A 23,225-nucleotide genomic window follows, 5' to 3' on the forward strand; every position below is an offset into this window, starting at 1 on the left:
ACCTCTTTATTTTTTACAAGCTTGAGGAGGATAACATATGCTTGATTATAAGCTCATCCTTCGGTTGAGTCCAACTTATTTTAGATTCAAACCCTAAGAAGGAGTGGTCCGTTCCTGTTTGTAATCGAACAAGTCCTTTACTGTGAAATTTTAACGAGTCCAGTATAGGAGAAACTCGGCGTTTTTCAATTTTAGAGAGTCTCAAAAAACTTAAGAAGACTCTAGGGTTGACCTTTTTCGTAAATTTGTGTCTCCCAAGCCCGAAAAAGTATAAAATAATACTTGAGAGAACTGCTTGATATTTACGACCAAGGAGTACTTTCATGATTAGTGTCTTTGACCTGAAAAGTAAAAAGCGATCAAGGACACGTCATTTTATTTCCAATATCGAATTTGAAATGACAAAAATCCGGCAATCTTTTCCTGTTTTTACGGTCAGAAAAGGGCTATAAGAGGACCATATTTTAATTCCATTTTAACGAGTGTAAAAGAAATGCTCGGCAATCTTTTCATGTTTTAGGAGTCAGAAAAGGGCTTAAAGATGACTCTGATGTTTTTGTTTGTGAAAAATGACAATTTTCCCTGAAAATCCTTTTATCCTTCACAAAAACCAACACATTACTCATACCTGTTTAAAGATAGATAAAAATACTTTGAAAAATACCTTTTCATGGTGAAAAATAAACAAATTTACCATTTATTTACCCAAAAAACCTATAAAAAGGGCTTTTACCAATTCATTTTTACCATTTTACTGTTGAGGAGAGAAAAAAGGCTTTTGGCAAGAAACTTCCCGTGGACATTGCAGAGAATCTGACCGTCGAAATCGAACGCCGTCTCTTTCAGGTATTCTACAACATCCTCCTCTTCATTTTCATGCATTTAGAATTTGTTTTTAGGCCCTAGATGTCATTTTTTGGAGGCTTTGGGGTTTCAAGATCCGCCTTTCGGGGTACGCAGGTGCTCCATTGGTGACCCGCGTACCCCGACATTTTCTCAGTTTGGAAAATGGCGGGCGTACGCACCTTGCCTTAAAGGAACCCGCGTACCCACGCTCTGTTCCTAAAGGCGGGGTGCGTACTCCACGCAAAGGGTTTACAAACCCCAAATTCTCCAAATTGGACCAATAATTTTTTATTTTATGGATTCTAATGGATGTTTTCTGGTGTGTAGATTGCCCACCATGCTTGATTGGCGCGAGAGAGAGCACGAAGATGTTGATTTGGCCGCCATTAATCATCAACCGTCCATTGATGCTTTGAAGGCATGCGGCCTTTACAAATACTGGGCCATACCTAGCATGAGGGCCCAGGTGTGCTTTCTAGAGTGGCTGGTAGAGAGATGGAACGTTCAGGACCAGTGCTTTTACATTGGAGGGCACCAGCTTGAGATAGAGCCCTCAGATATCTACTTCCTCACTGGTTTGCCCAAGAGAGGCGAACACTTGACTCTGTTCGGGACTAGGCCGGGTGGCCAGTCCATCGCTAGTCTCCGACTAGAGTGGTGTAACACTCAGTCTCAGGAGAAGGGGATAGAGATCAAAACTATATCCCGACTTGAACTTATGGTGATTGCTTTTACAGTTACCAGACTTTGCGGGGTTGCCGCTTTACACATTGCCACTGGATCCCAGATGCGGATGGCGATTGATTTCTATCGAGGCACCATTTTCAACTGGTGTGATGCTGTGTTGGCCAATTTAAAGGGCCAACTGACTAGAACCAAAAACGGAAAGCTAAAGACTTTTGGTTATGGGCCTTTAGTTGTGAGTTTTGCCTTAGAGAGGGTTCCGATGCTGATCCCACAGCAACTCACTGTTGAGGTTGGGCCTCCCCGAGAGCCTAAATTGATGCGATGGGTTGCGGTTATGGCCCGTCATCCTAATGAGGGCACGTAGGTTGTCCGATTTACTCCGGAGTACTTTCACTGGTTGGAGGACCAGATCTTTTCTATACAGGATTTTCCTTATGCCGGAGTTGATTTTCATGGAGATCCGGACATGGTTCTTCCACCGGGAGAACAATGGGATGACACGGGTAATTCATTTTTCACAAGTTTTTAAATTATCTATTTTTTTATTTTTAATATCGTCTCAAAACTGACAGTAATAATTTTCAAAATGCAGATGTAGGTCCACGTCGTCCAGCCAATCTCCAGCCTTTCGAGAGGAGACTACCAGTTGCAGCGGCACCGGCCCCACGAGACGAGGCCACAGAGACCTTAGCTGAGTTGGAATAAGACCTAGAGCGTCTTACGACAGATATACCAGAGACTACTATAGATGATATTCCTATTAGGCTTCAGCGCTATGTAGTCGCAGTCCCAGGACCTTTTAGAAGGTTCTTGTGTAGGGTAGCCCGTGTAGTGGTGTCGTATAGAGAGCATCACCAGTGATTGGATGGTCGTTTTTGTAGACACATGTGACATTTTGGTTTTTTGTACTTATCATTTTTGCCGATCATAAGGTGTTTTTCAACCTATGATCGAAGACGATGTATTTTTTGACACACTCCTATCTATATATATCATTATTACTGGCTTATCTTGTTAAACATGTGTGATGAAATGTTTTTAAATTTACATGTATGATTATTGCAAATGTCTGTTTAACATTCGAGAAGCAATTGCATCTGCTAATGTATTTAAAGACCTTGGAATATGCTGATATTCAATGTAATCAAATTCACGTTCCAAGAGACGCACTCTCAAAAATAACCTTAATAACACTGGATTTCTAATGGCATACACTCTATTAAGCTGTAATACAACGAGTTCAGAATCTAACCTCACTATCAACTCTGAATCCCAAATGAGATAGATTCAGACAATAACTCAATCACTGCACTGTACTCGGCAATGTTGTTTGTTGTTTGACCGAGGCTCACCCCATGCATAGAAACTAACTCGTCAGAGGGTGAATAGATAACCCAAGCTCCGGAAGAGATATTCCATGTACTACGACAAGCACCATCAGCAAATCTAATGTATGTTTGGAGAGGCATCAACATCTGCAAACATCAAGCGTAAAACCAAGATAAGCAGAATAACGACGAAAAACACACTTTCTAAGCTAAGCACACTGTCTAAACTAACAAACACACCAGCTAGAAAGAAAAACCTACCTAAATAAAAATTCTCCATACCCATCATTTAAGCATAATACCTCTTTAGGTAAAGTCCATTTCTGGGTTTACCCAAAGAGTCCCCGTCAAAGTCTACAAGCTCATAGGCCCCTTTTGCTAGCTTTCGCTTGATAATGTAGGGCCCATGCCACATAGGAACGAATTTTCCAGCACCTAATTTATCGTTAGCTTGATCATATAATAGCACTAGGTCTCCTTCCGAAAAATTTCGAGGGGTCACATTTCGATCATACTGAGCTTTCATACGTTTTGCGTGAGTCTCGATCGCCAATGCAGCATCACGTCGAGTCTCATCTAATTGAGCTAAGTATAATAAACGCTTCTCCTCTTTGGAAGTAGCTGGAAGTAATTCGATGGCCATTTGAAGTGACGAGATTTCACATTCAATGGGCAGCACAGCTTCCAAACCATAAACTAGTTGGAAAGGAGTGAACCCTGTTGATGTTTTCACTGAGGTTCGGTACGCCCAAAGCGCGGAAAATAACATGTTGTGCCAATTCGACCGATGAATACCAATGATTCGTCGGTTCATGATAACTAAAACTTTGTTGATGGACTCAACCAGACCATTCGATTGTGGATAATAAGGATTTGAGCTATCGTGACGCAAACCAAGCTGGCCTGTAAGTTCTGTCATCATAACGTTTCGAAAATGGCGCCCATGGTCAGTGATTATCGCTTGTGGGACCCCAAACCTAGCAATAATGTGATTGAACACGAAAATTGCAGCTGTCTTGCCGTCTGCCTCGAATGTAGGCATCGCCTCAGCTCACTTAGTAAAATAATCTATCGCAAGGATGATATATGCATGCCCCCCGGCCGAGTGAGGATTACATGTAATAAAATCGATACCCCATTTGGAAAAAGGACCAACGACAATTATAGGGTGGAGAGGAGCAGGTGGAGCGCACATCTTGCGATCAAACACTTGACAGTTGTGGCATTTCCGGACCGCAGTAATACAATCTTTAAACAAGGACGACCAGAAGTAGCCAGCGCGCAATATCTTTTGGGCTGTGGCATACTCAGACATATGACCGCCACACGCTCCAGAGTGACAGTCATTCAGAACCCTTTCAGCTTCCGCGTGAGTTAAACAACGTCGAAAAACCAAGTCCGCCCCACGGCGATAAAGAGTATCTCCAATAAATTTATACTGTTGGGACTGGAATCGAATTTTCCGACGTTCCGACTTGGAAACTTCGGGCCGAAAGGATTGGGTCTGGAGATAGACGATGATATCCCCATACCACGGATCTAAAGTGCTGATGAGAAACAAAGATTCGTCCGTAATGGGTTCCTCTGCCACAATTTTCGTGTCAGCACGCGGGAAGTCACACATTAACTCTGCAAAAACTAAAGATTTCTTAGACTTAGATTTTTCAAATTCCAAGTCGAACTCCTGCAGGATAACGATCCATTTAGAGTACTTGCCCCCTAGCAATTGTTTAGTCAAAATGTAGATCATAGGGTTGCAATCCGAAACGACTGTAGTTTTACGGAGTAGAATGTAGTGACGAAAACGTTGGACAGCTTGAACGGCTTCCAATGCCAATTTCTCCACATGTGAATATTTGAGCTCAGTTGGATTTAACGTCCGACTAAGGTAATATATCACATGTTCCGTTCCGAATTCATCTTCTTGTACTGAGACCATTCCAATGGTGGAATGAGCGGCGGCGAGGTACAAAAAGTAATCCTGGTTGTAGTTGGGAGGATGCAGCAACGGTGCATGGGTCAACGCGTGCTTGAGTGCATCAAAAGATTTCTGAGCTATCTCATCCCAAGAGAATTGAGCGTTTTGTTTCAACAACCGGGTAAAACCCTTTGTAACCTCAGCGTAGTTAGGAATGAATCGTCGTAAAAAGTTTGCTTTCCCCTACAAACTTTGGAGTTGGCGAAGACTCGAAGGAGGAGGAAATTTGATGATAGCTTCTACCTTCGAGGGATCGACGCAAATGCCGGCTTTCAAAACTACAAATCACAGCAATCGTCCCACTTCTATACAGAAGACACATTTGTGTGGGTTCAACCGAATACGATAATGCCTACACCTCATGAAGATTGCTCGTAAATGGACAAGGTGATCAGCTCGATGTAATGAATGAGCGGGCAAATCATCGAGATACGGTTGCACAATGTGTTTGATGTCATGAAACGCATAAGACATCGCCCTTTGAAAAGTGGCTCCGACATTCTTAAGCCCAAAAGGTAATTTGCAATAAGCAAATGTCTCCCATGGACAAATGAAAGCCGTTTTTGGTTGGTCGGCAGGTAGAATATTGATTTGATTGTAACCGGAAAAACCGTCCATAAAGGAAAATATTTCACTGCTGGCACAATCATCAATTATTTGATCGATATAGGGTGTTGGGTAGTTGTCCTTTGGACAAGCCCGATTAATGTCCCTATAATCGATGCATATTCTTATTGTTCCCTGTTTTTTGTTAACTGGAATAATATTCGATACCCAATCCGTTAACGGGATCGGATAAATGAAACCTGCTTTCAATAGCTTCTCAACTTCTGCTTTAATTGCAGCCACTTTTCGTGGGTGAATCTGACGCAAACGTTGCCGGGCGGGTTTAGCGTCCGGGTAAGTCTTGATCTCATGGACAACAATCGCGGGATCAATTCCTGGCATTTCCTCATAGGACCAGGCAAACATGTCATGAAATTCTTGAAATAGGGCCTTGTATGTCTGAATTTCGTCATCTGAACACGAGGCACCTATATGAATGTGCTCAACAATTCCGGGCTTGACTGAAATGTCAATGGGAATAGTTCGAGAGATGTTTCCCAAATTCAGCTCTGAATCAGGATGTTTCATTGGATTTTGAGCGTCTTTGACATATTCAGCTGTAAAGATTGATGAGAAATCATTTTCAAAACGATCCTCCTCAGGTAAAAACAAAGATCTGTGATGGAGATCTTCCCATGGTAAATCGTCTACACACAAGACTTCACAAAGTTGCTCGTCAGATGACACAACTTCGAGAAACGCTATTAACTCCGAGGTTGACGTGAAAAGTGATTCCTCACGGACCACATTCATTTGGTCGATTTTGGTTGAACGCGGGTCGGTAAAAGACTGCACGGCTTCATAGGCAATTTCATATGGACTCAAAGGCATAGCGTCACCAAATGAGTCTATATCAAATTCAGAAGGAACGATCCAAGGATCGTCATAAACAATGGTATCTGATGTAATCATATGAATGGATGCAAACGAAGACAAGGCGTTGATTGGAGGAAAAGGAAAAGTTCCCAGTAAACCGACATCTTTAACTAATCCTACTCCAACATCCTTATAAGGGATAGTCATTTTACCGACATGCTGGATACTCTCTGAAGAGGCTGGGTCGGATGAAAAGTAAGCCAACTGGTCTATTGTTACGATCTTGCCATTATATGGAAACTTTATTACTCTGAAGACCGATGAAACGACCGCTGTCATAGCGTAAGACCAACTTCGACCCAAGAGAAGGTTGTAGTCTAGAGGGGCATCAACCACCTCCACATCTAGACTAACGGTTTTTCCTTCGACCCCTATATGCAAATCCTGAAGAATGCCAAACGGATGAAACCCATGGCCATCAAAGGCCTTAAGAATTGTCGGGGATTGATTTAGTGAAGGAGAACCAAGCAATCTCCAACACTGTATCGACATAATACATGTGGAAGCTCCCTCATCAATTACAGTCCGATGAATAGGCCTGTTTTTTACTATCACTGGGATCTGGAAAGCCATTTGATGAGGTAAACGCGGTGTACTATTTTCTAGGTCAAAGATTATTAGGTTCGGGTCCTGAACATCAATAGCTCCTATAGCCGACAAAAGTAATTTGCGTTGTGCTGGGCATGATTGCAGCACTTCCAAAGCCGACATTGCTGAGGGTGAAACAGCTAAATCCTCAAAAATGTTGTAATTCTGGGCCGCTCTCGCATGTGGATTGAAAGCAGACCTTCGAAGTACACCCTTGGCGGGCGGTTTGATTACTAAGTCCAGGTTAGGCTTCTCGATCTGTAGTGGATCGGAACCGGGAGCTGAGGTTGATGGATTAGAATGAGAAGATTCTGCTTCTTTGCCATCAACAGGACTTTTACTACCATAATCTTGCGATCGAGTCGTAATCCTTACATGAGACATCATCAATATGGGTTCTTCACTGGCACTCGAGGAAGAACCTATCATCTTACTCTCCTGCTTTGGAAATGGATCTTTCAAAACAACAGGAGTTGGGGAACCTTTGACGATTTTCACAACCTCGGCTCGATGAGGGCAGTCTCTTGTAAAATGATCCTCTTCACAAATAAGACAAGGATATCGAGGTTTGCATTTTTCGTCATTGGTTTCAGACTTTTCAGTTTTATCCTTTGGAGTTTTGTCTGCTTTATTCTTCTTCTTGCCTTTCTTCTTCCCACCGGATTTTGATTTAGCCGTAGATGACTCTACAGCGTGAATATCAGCGAAAACTTCAGCAGAAGATTCTCCTGTCGGGGAGTCTGGTAAGGTTATAATAGGAGAAGAATTCTTTGAAGACTTCTTCTTGATTTTAGTGTTCACCGTACCAATCATGCCATCAGCGGCATGAGACCCCGAAGGAGCAGCAGCGATTTGATTTGACTTAGGAAGACATGGGATCTTTTCGTGTAACGTACCTGACTGAGTGTAAACTAAGTCAAGGTACTGCGCTTGAGCAATCACTTGCTCCTCAGTAACTACTCTGGCCTTAGCTACGTCTTCAATAATCTTCGGTAGCAATGATTTAACAAACCATTCAGCTAAGATTTGGTCCGGGATAAAAACTTTCACTAACCGCCTTCGACGTCTCCATTCATGAATATGATCGGAAATATAAGTGGAGGTCGATTGCTTTAATGAAGTTAGTAACTCCGTACCATTATCATATCTGACCGGCAACTGAAAATGAGTTAAAAATGAAGTAGCTAACTAGCTAAAATTATAAAAAGAGGCTCGTGGTAACTCAATGTACCACTTGGCCGCAAGACCAATGAGAGTACGCTGGAAAAGACATAAGCGGATTGAATCATCCGAGATGGAATTAGAGGCACACCAGAGGTGGTAAGTCATCACATGATTCGACGGGTCCTCTCCAGACTTACCTTCGAACTTGGGAATGTCACTGGGCAACTTATTTGGCATTGGCGGCCAAAACGGAAGATAATTTATTGGATCGTTCGTTAGGCGTGACAAGTCTGGTAAATCCAAAGTTGCGATAAACGGTAACTGCCGATTAGGATCCCTAAAACTCTGGGTCACGAGACCAGTCCCAGGAGGAGGATATCCAGGATAACTAGGAATAGGAATCGCATTCGGGATATTGTATCCTCCTGGAAAATCAGGATTAACCGGACCATACTGGGGTTGTTGTGATTGTTGATAAGTGTACCTAGGATACGGTTGATACTGGTAAACTGGCTGTTAGACAACAGGCCCGTATTGGTACTGTCCCTGGTACAGTTGATAAGTGAATTGTGGTTGACTTGTGACAATCGTACTTAAACCAGGTTGTCCTACAGGCATTTGAACCGTAGTTTGAATCGTAGATCCAGACGATGGTAAAGGTGTCTGAGGAGTAGTTAAAGAGACAGTAGAAACCAGAGCTATCGATACTCCAGAAGTAAGTGGGGTAGATTGAACAGATGTTGTGGTAGTTGCAGTAGTCATTTGAGATGGAGTACTAGGTGCAATAGGCCCAGACTGAGAAACTACCGAAGGTACAGAAGTTTGAACATTAGACTGGACTGGTTGCTGGGGTGAACCAGAAACTAAGGGTTGTCCAGTTTGAGATGACAACTATACACTTGGCTGCAATACCTGTTGAACTTGCGATGGATCCCACACTATGTTCATTCCGGGGTATTGAACCATAACAGGTTGAGGATATTGAGATCCATAACCGGATTGAGGGTAGGATTGTTAACTGAAAGGTACATTTCCCATACCTTGAACATAAGATTGACCTTCGGGTGGTTGGTAACCTTGACTCGAGTACTGACCTTGGGGTAGATACCCTTGAGGTAAGTACTGATACTGGGGTTGACCTTGAGGTATAAATTGATACTGAGGTTGACCTTGGGGTACATATTGAGGCTGGGGTTGACATTGAGGAATGTATTACACCACGGGTACATACTGTCCTTGAGGTTGCCCCCCAGACGCAATCTGTGTACCTTGAGGTTGCCCCCCAGGCGTTAATTGAGGCTGCCCCCCAGGCGGTAACTGGCCACCTTGAGGTTGAGAACTGGGAATTGAACCTGACATCATGTAAATGTCTCCTACACCCAACGGTTTATTACCATTGTTTCCAGTTAATAACCCATGTTCAATGGGTTGAGGAGATGCTCCCGCAAAAGTACCAGAAAGTGACTGATACCCAGAGGGAACAGAAGGACCACCATACAAAAAAGATTCAGGCGATTGAGTAAACATAGACGACTAACCTGACATATTTACAGGAGTATAAATACCTCCAGGTGGATAAGGAGCACGAGGTGGAGAAAAACTTAACCCTGAGTTGTCCAAATAATTAGTTAAAGAAAGATACCAAGTAGTACTTCTAGGTGGACTGTAAAAAATGGATTCACGCTCGCTTAGATCAATAGTAGGTTGATTTTCAGGGATAGGGACGCCTATTTCTTCTTCTGGAGCAAGTTCTTCAATAGCTATCAAACCAGAAGGAAGATTTTCGGTGATGACTCTTTCTACCCTAGGTGAATCAGGAGCACTAGAAGTTGGAGTAACAGGTTCAGATATCTCAGGTTCTTCGCCTATATCTCTAGTAGATGAAAAACTACCAGCAAGCTCGGAAACTGCAATAGCTTCGGGATTATAACCTGTTTCTAGACTTTGGTAATCAGGATGAACTACCAACGCAGACTCTCCTTCTTCAGGTGAACCTACTTTACTACCACTAGGAGTTACAAGGACTTTCAAACCTTCGTAATGACCCGGGACGTCTTCAGGAGGTTGGCCCCGAAGTCTACGGGACTTCCTCAACAAATCGGCCACGGTTACAATCTCAGGAGACTGGCCCCAAAGTCTACGGGACTGTCTTGGTAATTCAGCCACGGTTAAAAACTTTTAACTACTGCACACGCAAACAAAGTAAAATCTCAAAGCAAACTGCCTAAAGTCTCTAAAGAACCAAACAAATTCGAATCACACGCCTAAAGAATCTAGGGCGTCAAACCATACATAAACAGTAGCCTTCCGGACCGAAAACACTAGTTGGTGATGAAATCCAACATCGCAGAATCCAGTACAGAAGTGGCGGGTGGAACAGTTACCTCGACAACCTGCTTAATGAATAGACCGGCACAAGTTCTTCCACTTTAACCGTCTCGAGTGAAGTGAATCCCCCGGAAAATCCAAGTGAGTCTAGCCGACGTCTGCTCCAGGTACAGTGGGATCTTCCCTCCACCGTCACCTTGGGTAGAACCCTAAAGAAAATGGTCACTAAGGTCACCAACAGCAACAAATATACTTGGGGGAACAGTCTACGATCCGATAGCACGCAAGGGCAGAGTATCAAGCTCAATCCCCTTGCCGGTTCCTTGACAATAATCCAAGGTTTACCGACAAGTGACCCCAGGCTCCTCGACAATGGTCAATGCAAGGTTTACCGTTTGTAGTACGTGCGTATCTGGCGTCGTTCCCAATGAAGGAGGATTGATCCCCTCATTGGTTCGGACACGATCTCGTGCTTCTCCTTTAAGAGGAGCTTTCCCAGAGCATAAATGTAACAGTTGGATTTATCCTACCACAAGATGAGCTACTTGTTTGGTTTTGCTGTCTTGGAGAGTTAATTACTCTCCTACTCCAAGACACTAGCCTAATCTATATTGGTGTTTCAGAGCCCTAGTAAATAAAAAGTTACTAAGTTAATTTTACTTTAAGCGTTAATTTTATGGCTTTTCTTTAGGACAAAAGGTAGTGGAGATGAAACTGATGGTGTGTAGACTTGACTCAAATCCACTAAAAAGATGCACCTAAGATGATTTATACTATCTTTCCTTTTCAATGAATTCCCTAGCTAAGAGAGTTGGAGAATGCAAAATTTATAAAGACAACTTTCTTGGCAATGAAAATCAAAGAAACAATCTCTTTATCTTTTCCAAAGCATACAACACATGACCACTAATTATTTCACGAAAATTCTTTTCTCTTTTCAAAGACTTCAAACGCTACTAAACAAACTTTCTTCAAAAGAGATTTTTGTATTTTTTCCTATATTAACAAAGCATGTAAAACTACTTAACAAAAATCAATTTTAAAAAATCTATGGCAATCAAATCAATTTTACCTAAAAGCAAATCTAAGAGAAATTTACCTAAAAGCAAATCTAATGAGGTAAAAGCCTACAAAGTATAATTCCAGGATGTTTTACTCAGTTAAAATTCAACCAAGGACTAGTTCATGCAGAATCATAAACCAGTCAAAAACAAAAATCAAAATCTTTTGTTCTTTTTCTTAAGAATGAAATTCACAGCTTTAACAAACAAGCTTTCTCGAAATTCCGCAAAGAGACAACACAAAAGTAGGTTTCTCACAAAGGTGGATTTTACGAAAGGTCCGACTCTTAAGAAGACTGAAAAGACCAGGGATATCCAAGGTTTTTACAACTTCTAAAGCCAAAGTCACTACAAGACCGATGCAAAAATCAAACCTAGGGCTAGAACTTCTATGAACTTCACTAAAACCCTTGATACTAATGAAACAAGCTTAGATGAAAACTTTTGACAAGTAACCAGTGGATCTGGGCAGCAAAAAACAAATTATAAGCAAAATCTAAGAGGCAAAAAGGAAAAAATGGAATTTTCTCAACTTTTGATAGGGTACGCAGGCAGCCTGTTGGCACAGGTGCGGCCACGTTCTGTGTACAAAGCTGCAGTGCGTACATGTACGCATTGTGCTTAACGCAGAGGGTGCGTACTGCTAGCAAAACCAAGAAAAATAAAATCTAACTTAACCCTAAGCTATTCCACCCAAATTCACAGTCAATCAGTCAAAACCCAGAAAGAAATCGACTTTTCTCAAATCAAAGTATCAATCAAAAGAGAAATCAATCAAATCCATGGATTCCCCAGTGGAATCGCCATTTTTTCATGCGGAAAGAGTCAATTTTGCGGACAAAACCGACCTCCCTAGAAGCTAAGGCTTTCTAGTGACAAACAAGACAATCAATCACTATCTTTCCCTAAATATGCATTTACAATACAAGCAACCAGGTGTTTAAAGCATACCTTTAGTCCAACACTGTTTGTAGCAGTCCAACCTCTCCGATCCAGATGAGCTCCTCCTTCTCTTTGAAACCTGCATTCACTAACAAGCAAACGATTACATAGCACTTGAATAACTCATAAAATAAAACATATTCATCATAAAGACCAAGGAGTATATGAAACAAATTATATATAACAACTTGTTGAGAAAAATGAACTTAATTGTATTAATTGGAAACAAAAGAAACCATTACAACCAGTGCCTTGGTGTTGTGCAGGTCCCTCCCAGGGTCCAGCAAGAGTTCTCCTTTACTTTGATCAGCTCACCCACTTCCAAATGAAGCTAAGAAAGGATGGGAATCTCTCCTCTCAAGCTCTATAAGGGAGTCCTAATTTCAGCAACATCTACCCTTAGGAATGTTCAGCTTTCAACCTCCCCTCCCACTGGCCCAATGCCTGTATTTATAATTCTTTGGAGGAAGTTAATCAGGTCCACCATCAATGGGATAAGCCCCTCTTTCAATTGGATAGCTCCCCTCTTGATGGGATAATTTCCTCTTTCATAGGGATGCATGAACCATCTGGAGGCGCTCAATACACGTCAAACCATCTTCTAGAATGCTCTAGATTCGACCACAAGTAACTTTTTTGAAGTAAAACTCGCGCCTTTTGACCTTTACAGGAGTACGCACCCACCCCTTTACAGATAGAGCGTACAAGTACGCAGGTATTGTGAATTTTAGGTGCGTACACGCAGGTAAGGTTAAGAGAAACTGCGTAACCAGAGTTAATTGACTTTTTAAGGACTTTCTCTCTTTCTTGGGGTTTGACATGAGGAGCAGAGGTATAAGACTTGCCAAGGAGGATAGTATGACAGTTGATGGAGCCATACTAACTGCAAATAGTCATGGTGACAAATTTTAGTGTAACACTCGCCAGAGATGTATTCACCACCATTATCACTCCTAAGAGCCTTCACCTTCTTCCTTGACTCCTTCTCAACCAGTGATTTGAACTCATAGAACTTTGAGTATGTCTCACTCTTCTTCTGCATGAAGAAGATCCAACACTTACGAGAGAAATCATCAACAAAGATCACATAATACCTGTGTTTTGTTGTTGAAGCCACTGAGAAAGGTCCACACACGTCTGTGTGAATTCTCTCAAGGATCATCGTGGCGCGACTATCCTTCTCGTGAAAGGTGGATTTCACAAACTTTCCCAAAGTACACCCCTTGCACTGATCTGACTGCGCAAGAGTGCCTTTAGGAAGCCCTGTAGTGATCTGCTGTAGTATATTCAAGACTCCATGGTGAAGGTGACCCAATCTCCTGTGCCACAGCTCGCCATCATCCTAGCTCACCAATCCTTCTGCCTTGCATGCCATTGCTGTGCATCCATCTACATGGAACTGATAAAGGTTCCTCACTCGAACCCCTATCTTCTGGGTTTCTCCAGTTGTCTTGCTGCGCAGGAAATCCTTTCCCTCGCTGAAAACAACATCATATCCCTTATCTTCTAACATCGCCACAGAGATAAGATTCTTCTTCAATCCTGGAACATGCATCACTTCCTTCAATACGAAGGGTTTACCAGACTCCCTTTCAAAGGAAATGGTACCGATACCGGTCGCACTGTATCTACCATCATCATCTCGATGTGCACTCCAAGATCTTTGTCCTCTAGATCAGAAAACAAATCTCGATCTCCTGTCATGTGAAAAGACGCACCACTATCCAAGAACCACAACGATCCCATCACACTTGAAACCAAGCATGCGATCAATGAAAAATCAAGCTCAAATTGCGAGGTTAGAGCCTTTCCTGCAGCAGATCCAGCAACTTGCTTGTTCTTCTTCTTCTACGGACACTTAGTGGCATAGTGTTCGTGCTGGTGATAGTGAAAGCACTTCACCTTGGACATGTCTTGCTTCTTGCCTTTCGCACTGGACTGAGAAGCCTTCTTGTTCTTCCCCTTCTTTGCTTTGGCAGCCAAAGTGCAATTTTCTTCATCAAGTCCCTTTGATGAAGATCCGTCCCTGGTATTCTACCTGATCTCCTCTTGCACAAGATCTGACCAAAGTCTCTCCCATCCTAGCAATTTCTCTCGACCATTGACAGAGTCCTGATAGTAATGCCAACTCTTTGGAAGACCAAGGAGAGACAAGCTCACCAAATCCTCATCATCGACAGTCACCCCCACACTTCCCAGCTCATCCCTGCACTAAGTGAACTTCGTGAGATACTTGGGCATACTGTCTCCCTTCTCACATTTGATGTTTCTAAGTTTGTCCTTGAGCGCCAGCTTCCTCTGATCGCTCTTGCTTTGGAATAGATCTATCAACGCTTTCCACATCAAGTATGGAGAAGCCTTTCCATGCAGGCTGGACACAATGTGATCCTTCACGCCCTCCAACAGAATCCTTCGACACTTTGTTGTCTTCTTTTGCCAAGCATCAACCTGCGTAGTATCAGTAGGCTTTGGGACATCAGCCTCTATGAACTCCTTCAGCCCGTTATCATCTAACACTGCCTCCATCCTGTCCTTCCATGCAATATAGTTTGAGCTGCCCTCAAGAGCATACTCCAATCGCAATCCGTTGAAAGACATTGCCACGTTGATACCAAGAAAACACTGCTGCAAATTCAAATTCCACCAGCTGCAAACTCAACCACCTCTGATCTAAGATTCATGAGAACAAAGTATTTCTCGTACAGAGATTGACTGTATGGGATTTTATCGGATATCTCACCTTCCAAAGGAAGGATGAATCCAGAGGCTACCTGGCCCGATTACAGACTCTACCTGAAGAAATAAGATGTAAACACTTCCTGAATAATAGATCTGATGATCAACAGCTCTGATACCATGTAGAAATTTTGAATAATATGACACTTATTCAACAGAGATTATCCCGATCATACACTATTGCGAAATACATGCATAATACATAACCTCCTCTACGTTGATCATCAATTTAGCAGCATCAAAAACAATGAAACATCAATCACATGCACACATTAACACAGTATGTATCCCGGGGAAAGCTTACAGCTGAAAACCCCACACTATCTGTATATTAATGATTGAGAACATGTAACATTACATAGTAGAACACTCCTCACAAGTATCCAGTACTATCTCCACCTGTTACACACAAAACTAGCTCAGATCCGAACAAGTCACAAGTTCAAATCTCCTTCGCTGCTTTGCCTACCTCTATTACACAATACCATGTGAAAATCACTCACCCTGGAAATCACGTGAGTAGAGGCTATATCACTGGGCATATACTGTGCAATTCTCATGGGCATACTCAATCCTTTGATTGTGCAAGATCTCATGCACAACTATAGTCACAACTGATAGCAATCTCAACCTCTAACCCCTGTCTCCACTGAACTGTACATGCACTAAGTTCACTGATGTATTCCTCAGTTGCATTATGAGTTAATAACTAGTGAATTAATTTAATCAATTAATTCAAATCACTCATCACTAGTCTATTTGCAGTTAGACTAATTACAACTAGTTTAACAAAGTCAAACTGAACACAACTCCATAAACTCCACATCCAACTCCACAGAACTCACATGCATGAGTTCTAACTGATGTCATGCATGCAATAGCTCAACTGACTCACAAGAAAAGTGTATTTCCTTCTGACAGTTGCATGTGCCACATCTGTAGCTCAAATTGAAGTGCTCCAAGAGGATAAGATAAAGTTTATAGTCTAAATATTATTATGAGACAATAATATTTGACTTTTCTATTTTTTGACTAGTAGTCTAAAAATAGACTCTGATCACTCCTGTTGTGATCCAAAAATAGAAGTCCATCTATTTTTCCCAACATGACCAATCATCCATAAATAGCATCCTGCAACTCATAGACATGATCCATATGTCTAAAAATAGACTTTGCGCCATAATTTGCCTGCGGGCCCACTTAGTGAAGGCGACTCCTTTCCACTAAGCTCCATCATCTTGTTGCATTCTCAACACCAACATTGTATAGAGGTTGGGTTAAACCTATTATCCTAATTTTTAACACTTATATGTTGGGTCAAAGGTGGTGGGTGCTGCTACTTTACTCTTCATAAACTATGAGCCAAAAAGTTTAAAGCAATGAAGAAGTGGCAGAAGCAAGACCAGTCGTGTCAAAAGTGGTTGATGGAAAGAGATGGGATTGTCAACCAAAAGAACTGTAGCTGATTTGAAAGAGCTAATCATATAAATTTAGCAATGGTTGGGTTGGTATTGGGCAGATGATGGCTAGTGGGCAATGGGGGCAGACAAACCACCCATCTAGGCGAAGCCCGCTTAGATATCTTCACAACCAAAGGAAGGATTGATGGTGTGGCATTAATTAATATCAAGATTCAATCTGGTTTCAAGAAGTTACTCATTTGGTGTACTAATTTGCTCCCAGCAATCCCGAGTTATCTGCGGACTTGGAAAATCTATTCAAAGGATCATTCCAAATAATTCATTAGGAGATTTTATTTTATTTTTTCCGAAAATGAATTACAGGTTTAAAACTTAGCAAAAAAATCTCAATGTGATGAATCTGGAAAATAAAACTCAGAATCAATTCATTACAAATTGCATGTAGATCCCGTGAAGAACTAAAAAGAGAAAGATAGCAGAGAGGATATCACATGGCGGGCATTAAAATGGGAAAACACCTTTTCAGAAAAAAGAATATGGTCTCATCACACAGCCAAATAATGCGAAAATCTAGGTTCCATTCTCTCCCCCTTTATGATATGTCCGTGGGCGCACAATGCGAATATCCAGTTCGAATGTGAACAGTATGTGAATCCATTGAAAATCGTTCTGATAGATAATATAAATAAAGAATTCTAGCTCCACACCATTCTGTTGAATTTCTAAGAAGTCAATATACCATAACAAAATACAAATTCTGGAGATTAGTACCATACAGAAATGTCATATTAATTCTCTTTTGCAGGCCAGCCATGCTGTTGAGTTTTGAAAACCTAAAAATTATTTTTTGTATTTGTAAAGTTTATAAAATTGGTGGTCACTGATGTACCATGAGATTTATTCCAAATTCCCAAATTTATCTATGGTTGCTTGTTTCACTTGAGAGGCTGGTGTGACTTTGGTACACCACAATCTTTTCGATGTGCTTCATCCGTCCAATGGACTTTGGGAACATTGAAAGAGGAGCATAAACATGTAGCTCCCGCAACTCCAGAGGTGCCTGCCACGCAATATTCATCTTTCAACAGTAAGAAAAATATAGAGATGATAGCCTTTATCTACAAAACCCTTCAAATGCATTCAAGAGCTTGTGCTAGTATAGCAATTGCAGCAACAATCTACCATAAATTAGGGTGGAAAAGTAAAAAAAAGAGAATAAATAAAAAATTGTCTTTAGCCCTAACCTAAGATTTTGCTTGCCACAATTTTTTCAATTTGGTTCATACCACTTCTAAAACCCTTATATTCTTCATCGGAATCCAGGGAGGCAGGCAAGAGAAGGGACAGTTGTTCCAGCGTATCCATATCAGGTTTGGTGACTCTACCCTCCTCAGTATGCTTTCTAAATGACGATCTTCAGTTGCAACAAGTTGTAACTTCCTGAAATGATATAGTTTAGGGTCGATCAACTTCGTCAGATAGTTTCCCAAAACTTGATCACACCAATTTTTGAACCATGTGACTTCTTCGTCTGATTCTGGTTCCCGAACGTGATAGAAATAACTGAGGACACGAACCATCCTAATTCCCCGCACCTCGGTTATTACCTGCAGATTCTTTACGAACAAACTGTCAAACAACAAATAAAGAAAACAAAGCAATGAGTTTTTCTCTTTCAAGCAACAAAAAACTAAAACAGAGCAACAGGTTAATGTTAGAATGATTCAAGTACTTACAGGCGATTGCTGCCACAAATCATCAATGTCGTCAGTCGTGAGCAGAGCTCCTCCGGGCACACAGAAGGCAAATGAGGCAAGAATGCGATTAGGGGTAGGGCAGTTATGGCCATAACTAACCCAAGCTGATGAGAAACCCAGAATAATGATGCATGTGGGAAACAAATGTCAAGCGGAAAGAGGAAAATTTGTGCCAGATGTCAAACAGCAGAAGATCCAGATGTCAGTCAGAGAATGAAAGTGTAGACGACTATGTTCATTCATAGGAAGGCCTATCGGCCTAAAATTCTAATAATAAAATTCAATTAAAAATTATTAATCAACTAATTAATTAATTATAATTATTATACAATTTGATTAAAATCATTGAATGTATAAACTAGAAATTGTCTCAAAAGGTACAAAAAGAGGCCGATAGGATTATTAAATTGGAATTGTTGAATTTTTCTAGAAGAGTTAATTGGTTTGTGGAAAACCTTGTTTTCTTGGACTGGATCATTGTGCAATTACTTTTCTTTAGATGTTTTGTTTATATCTATATTACAAGGAACACATTGAATGTCTTATTTCATTTCTGCTATCCTTACTAATATCCTTTCCGTGCTTTCCTTAGCAATCTCATGTAGGGAAGCCCCCCTTGAGTTGGAGCAGAGCCGACCAGAAGACAAAGGAAGAGCTATTGTGGTGACAATGGCTAACCTTCTTGAGTTGCACAAGACTAGCCCATTGATGCTTGGGACTTTACATCATGTGGAGGTGCTATCTTTTTTGTAAAACAGAGCATCCCTCACAATCAGTGCTACGCATGCAAATAGTGAATAGGAAAAAGAGAAACCAACCCTTGCTCCATCCAATCTAGAGCAAAGCCCCTAGTCCTAGGGCGAAGAACTACTTTAAAATTCTACATTGAAGTGGTGAAAAGGAGGCTGGAGGCATTCAGAAAATTTACTCAAAAAAACTCAGAGAGGAAATAGAGGAGGTCATGAAGGATCCCCAAAATGAGAAGGAGCAAGGGTCGGGACCAAAGGAAGATCTAGTTGAAGAGATTCCCTGTCTAGCAAAAGAAAAGCAAGTGAGAAAAAAAGGAGAAGAGGCAGCTATAAGGACCCTATCTTGTGTGTAAGCTCTCTAACAAAAAGTAGACCCATCCTTCAACTCTTCGAGTCTCCACCACTTACAAGAGGACAAAAGTTGGAGAAGGTGCTGTGGGAAAAAGAAGTGGAAAAACATAAAGCTAGGGGATCTCAATCCCTGCTAGCAAAATATGGCAACATCTTGGGTTCATAGGAAAATGCATAGGCATGTACTATGTTTTTCCAGTGTATTTTAATTTGCAAGCAATTTGTTGAGTTCAAAAGCCTGTGCACTATTAAGCATAGGAAATAAAAAATGAAAGCTAGTTCAACCCATCATCCCAACCCTAACCCAAGGATAGGATGAAGAGTGGCATACAAAAATGTTGTATTGGGTTGTACGAATATATCCACAACACTCCCCTCTTTTCTTTTAATACATTATTATAAAAAGAATTATTGTAATAAGATCTGCAGTAAAATAGAACCATTGTCTATGGTTACAAACTTGGATCCTAAGGAAAGCTGCACTAGGATTGACCCAAAGTCAGATCCATAGGATTGCTACTTTATTTAAAGACATCTTAGCATGACAAACTGATAAAGAAGTTGTTAACCTGCAATAGTAATAATCTAGAATTTGGAATTGGCAAAACCCTGTTAGAAGATGCTTATAGGCAAGATTCATGACATGTGCATCTATTCTGCTTTTGATTCTTTCCTTCACGTGATAGTATTATATTCTACAGTGTTTTGACTTGATCGCTGCTATTGTTTTCAGCGGAGTACTCTCAGCTGATTATATTAGTTATGAATGAGCTACTCGTAATCCCAAGATCTTTGTGATCATCAACTTATTATCATGTACAAAGCTAGGGATTGCCAGCAAATTCTGCATCCTCATCAAAAAGGAAATGAACATGGATTAAGAGCTCATGTAAAAACTCCTTTATGCCAACATACATTTCTCTCATTAATATATGTCAGCATCTTAGGCTGAAGAGGAAACTTCTCGTATACTTTTCATTTCTAATATGCTATTCCAAGTTGTAGTCAAAGTACTTTCATATTATAGTTTCCATATAATTTCAACACGAAAATGTCGATCTTCCAAAATGACCAACAACTTCTTGATTTTCAATTGTAGATCTTATTAGACACTTCGTGGATATATTTGAAACTAGTGTAGGAACAACCAGAAAATAATTTCAGGCAAACTAAGAGGGATACTCCAAAAAATCATCAGTCAGGCATGAGCTAGTCGTGAAGTAAAATAACAGACAAATATACAAAGACAAGGAAGAAACTCGCTTAGATAATTTCACCAACAAGAAAAAAATACACCACTGAACAAAAAATACTTTAATAATTGCATTCACCATGTTAGTGAGAGCTGCAGAAAACTATTTAAATAAAGAGTACAACAGGAAGCGTAGTGTGAGATTTGCATACAAAAATATTGCCAAAATATGAGGTACCATTTTGTATTGCTGTTTTATTAAATGAAGTACAATACTGTGAAGAGAATTATTTATCAATGCCATACATCCTAGATGAGGGTGTAACTATTTCTTTGTTTATTTTGGTTTATGTGCATTATTTGACATGTCACATGATGACAGTAATTAGAAACATATTATGCAACTACACAACATGATGAATATTGATCCATTCAAAATCGTTTTAAGGTCTACCAAGAAAAAATAATGAATTGCTGAAAACAAGGATAGAACCTTGTAAGAATCATCGCCTTTGGACAAAAGTTATATTTTAAATACATGGAATCTAACTAGATAAGTTCCACATTTGAAAATTGGAATTACAGATGGATATGCGACAATGATAGCTTCTTTGTAAGGTAAGAAAAATGCAAGATGATTAGGGTGAAGAAGAGGATACTCACACGCTGGCATCATCCCTACCAAGAAGTTTAACAAGGGTTCCTGATCTGGGAGACATCAAGTGAGTCGCAGATAGCTCCTCTACACCCAGAATCCTTCCAGGCCACCAGGACCCATTTCTCCTTCTCACCCACACAATGGTACCAACGGCTGTATCGATTTTGGGCGTGATAGTAGGTACTACTACACTTGATTCTCCCATGATTGTCTAAAAACCAAGAATCCAACCCAGCTCAGATGCCCAGTACCCACCGTCTCATTGCCATCTCCTTTTATCCCTCAACCCATCTAGTTAACCTGCAAATCACACCTCAGATATATCAACAATCACCTCACACCCATGAATTCAAATAAGCCCAAATCCCATGTCTACAAATCAGATTATGCAAAGAGCAATAAAGGGCTAGTAAGACACAACTAACACACTTTGAAATCCCAAAAAGGCCATGTTAGTAGAATGAAAATAGATATGCTGCAAGTCATCATTTGGGTGTGTACTTTATGCCTGAATGCTTCTGGAGACCGTTTTAGCAGAAGGATATGATGGGTTTGAGTGACAGGGGCTTCAAATAGTTGGCTTTCTTAGTAGTTATTGTCCTGGAAACCTGCCCCCTTAAATACCCGCTTCACCACTTTCGGATCTGTGCTCATCCAGGTGGCCCAAAGAAAAAAGAGTTCTATTTTTCCACAGGGATTTGAGACAGATTAAGGAAGTAATCCAAAAATGAGTTTTGCTCCTCCTCTCCGCTCTTTCTTCTCTCTGCTCGTGAGCTTGGGTTCTAACCCCTGGTTAGCGAACCCATGTCTGTAGTTAGCAGAAGACTTTGATCTTGGTGGCTTTACCCTGGTTTCAATACTGTGGTTAAGCTACCTCTTCTTCTTCTTGGCATCCCCGCACCCAAAAACCACCGCCTCCCCATTCTTGAGAGCCAGAGTAGGCGGTAACCCGCCCAAGCGCCTACAACTGCGATTTCCTCTGCAAAATACCTTTGAAGCCGAGACATACAGAGTCGGCTCCGAAGGTGGTGGCGGGCGGAGAAAACCGCGAACAAATCTCCGAACGCGGTGCTTCGTTTTCAAGCCTCTAGACATATGGAGTCAATTTCCCCCGCTCGCGCTTGGCTAACTTCAAAATCTCCAGCTTGTGCTTTGCGATTCCAATCCCCGTGCTCTGCAAGAATTCATGGTTGAAAGATGCAATATCCTCCGTTTCCAGCTTGTTCTAGGCAAACAAGAGGCCATACTCGTAGACCAAACAAGGTTCCAGGTCCGATTCCGAGAGCCAGCCGAACCATGGGAAATGACTCCAATCGCTCAAAACAAAGAAGCAGAATTTAAACCAAAATGAGGGGAAAGAACGGCCTACCTGCAAGGATAAAAACTAGCAGAGTGGCAATCTGATCAGAGTTTTTGCATAACAGGGTCAGGTTCAATGCACAACAGAACTCAGAGGCGAAAAGAAAGCAACTCAACGGATATTTGGAAAAAGCCGTCAAAATGCAGTGCATGTTTACAAGATAAGACTGCAAATCAACGGTTGAAAGTGTATTACTTGATCCATTGAACCGAGTAGAGTAAAAATGTTGAATATTGTTGATGCATAAGAAAACTTATCAACCTAATTAATTAAAATAATTAAATAAATTAGTTAATTTACAAAATACCAAATTGAAAACAAATTTATTAAATATAACATCAACGTATAAAACCAAAAAGAAGGAAATGAATGTTACAATAAAACCAACACCAAGGTCTGATATATGAAAAATATCGGGAAGTTATATGAGGATTTAATAAAGAAAAGCCCTGAGGTTTGGAGCTCCGAGGTTCCTATATCAACCCTAACAAGAGTTCTGAAGGTCGAGATGTTTATTATATCGGGGAATTTTGATATTTTGTAAGTTTTGAATTTTCCTAATGCCCCATATGAAAACAATGTCGGTTTCCCAGTAGT

The 23,225-nt window shown here is 41.0% G+C and overlaps 1 pseudogene; it reads right to left on the reverse strand.

Annotated features, from left to right (window-relative positions):
* The window catches only part of LOC149261235 (uncharacterized), a 70,042-nt pseudogene that overhangs the window by 46,015 nt on the left and 802 nt on the right, over positions 1-23,225 (reverse strand).

Source organism: Pinus tabuliformis, chromosome 6, assembly GCF_031772625.1.
Source record: "Pinus tabuliformis cultivar Carrire ecotype Pingquan chromosome 6, CPIR1, whole genome shotgun sequence".
Taxonomy (NCBI): domain Eukaryota; kingdom Viridiplantae; phylum Streptophyta; class Pinopsida; order Pinales; family Pinaceae; genus Pinus; species Pinus tabuliformis.